The sequence below is a fragment of the Chrysemys picta genome, unplaced genomic scaffold (assembly GCF_011386835.1).
Source record: "Chrysemys picta bellii isolate R12L10 unplaced genomic scaffold, ASM1138683v2 scaf434, whole genome shotgun sequence".
Classification (NCBI taxonomy): domain Eukaryota; kingdom Metazoa; phylum Chordata; order Testudines; family Emydidae; genus Chrysemys; species Chrysemys picta.
The window spans coordinates 25239-27500 of NW_027053141.1; positions in this window are offsets into that span (position 1 = coordinate 25239).

The window sequence follows — 2262 nt, forward strand, 5'->3', positions numbered from 1 at the left end:
GCTTTTCCCGGTCCGAGTCAGCTCTCTCTCCTTTTCTGGGGGGGAAGGAGAGGGGGGGACGGGCCGGAAAGCCCCTCGTCGCTCCTGCCGAGTCGGAGGTCGCGGCCGCAGGTCACGGGTCTGGGCGCCTGGGGTCCGGCTCCCCACCCACCCGGCTTCCTCCGCGGAGGACCCCCCCCGGGGCCACCGAAGCCGCTGGGGGAGACGCCGGGCATGGGGCGGACTGGCCCGGACCCTCCCGGCCGCCGGCCCGCAGGTCCGCCCCGAATCCCCCCCCGCGGCCACCCAGGCCAGGCCTGGCCAGGCGGGACGGACGGCGGGTGTCCAGCGCCCAGCGGCTTCCTCCAGCGGGGACCCACGGACCCCAAAGCCGCAGGGGGAGGCCCCGGGCCTGGGACGGACTCGCTCGGACCCCCTGCGCCCGGCCGCCGGCCCGCGGGACCGCCCCGAATCCCCCCGCGGCCACCCAGGCCAGGCCTGGCCAGGCGGGACGGACGGCGGGTGTCCAGCGCCCAGCGGCTTCCTCCAGCGGGGACCCACGGACCCCAAAGCCGCAGGGGGAGACCCCAGGCCCGGGACCGACTCGCTCGGACCCCCCGCCTCCCCTGCGCCCGGCCGCCGGCCCGCGGGACCGCCCCGAATCCCCCCGCGGCCACCCAGGCCAGGCCTGGCCAGGCGGGACGGACGGCGGGTGTCCAGCTCCCAGTGGCTTCCGCCAGCGGGGACCCACGGACCCCAAAGCCGCAGGGGGAGGCCCCGGGCCCGGGACGGACTCGCTCGGACCCCCCGCCTCCCCTGCGCCCGGCCCCCGGCCCGCGGGACCGCCCCGAATCCCCCCGCGGCCATCCAGGCCAGGCCTGGCCTGGCGGGCCGGTGTGCAGCTCCCCCGGGCTTCCTCCCCCGACGACCCGCGCCCCCCTGAGCCGCAGGCGGAGACCCCGGCCCCGGGGCGGACCGGCCCGGGCTCGCCCGAGCCCCCTGCGCCCGGCCCGCAGGACCGCCCCCCCGAATCCCCCGGGAGAGGCCCGGCCTGCACGCCACTGACGACCCGCGGCCCCCAAAGTCGCAGGAGGCGCCCCCCCCCCCCGGTTAGCCCCGTCTCGCTCCGCGCCCCCCGCCCCTCGCTGCCGGGACCGGGCGCCGCCCCAGAGTCAGCCGCAGCCGGCCGGCCTGAGAGCTGCCCTCCTGTGGACGACGGTGAGTTTACCTTGATACTAACCGGCCGTCAGCCAGGTCAACCCCATTGCTAGACTGGGGTGGACCTGGTGGCCGAGTGGGGACTTGGAACATTTGACAGCTGCTTCCCGGGGCTTGACCGGTTGTCCTGAACGCCCCCCACCCCCACCCCCAGCCCCCGGCTCCTGCTCCCCTCTCCCCAGCCTCGGTGCTCCGCTCCCTGCCTCGGAGGCTGCCTCTCTGCGGCGCCTGCATCGCCTCCGAGGACGCGCACCCTCCGGAGGCTGGACGTAAACCCACCACTGCCGCCGACCCGGCTCTCCGAGGGACGACTGTGAGGCCCCCCACCCCACCCCACCCCCGGACCGCCCTGGGGACGACTGCTAAGCCTCCCCCACCGGACCGCCCGGGGGAAGACTGCGACGCCTCCCGCCAGGCCCCCACCCAGCCTGGGGGAAGACTGCTAAGCCTCCCCCCCACACACACACACACACACTGTCGGGGGATGACGATTAAGCCTCTCCCGGACTGCCCGGGGGAAGACTATTAAGCCTCCCCTGGAACCACTATTAAGCCTGCCCCCGGAGTCCTCGGGGGATGACTGCTAAGCCTCCCCCACCGGACCACCCGGGGCAAGACTGCTAAGCCTCCCTCCCACACACACACACACTGTCAGGGGAGGACTATTAAGCTTTCCCGCTGGAGCGCCCGGGGCGGACGACTGTTAAGCCTGCCCCCGGAGTCCTCGGGGGAGGACTATTAAGCTTTCCCCCCTGGAGCGCCCGGGGGGGGGGGGGGGGGGACGACTATTAAGCCTGGCCCCCGGAGTCCTCGGGGGACGACTATTAAGCCTCCCCCGGACCTGCTCCCTCTCGACTATTAAGCCCCCCCTCTGCGGTCCTCAGCACCACTGCCGCGCTGCCCTGGGAGTGGGGTGACATCCGGTCCGGAAAGCAAACCGGCCACCAGGTCAACCCGTCGAATCCAATGGGTTGACCTGGTGGCCGGAAAGCAAACCGGTCGCCAGGTCAACCCGTCGAATCCAATGGGTTGACCTGGTGGCCGGAAAGCAAACCGGCCGCCAGG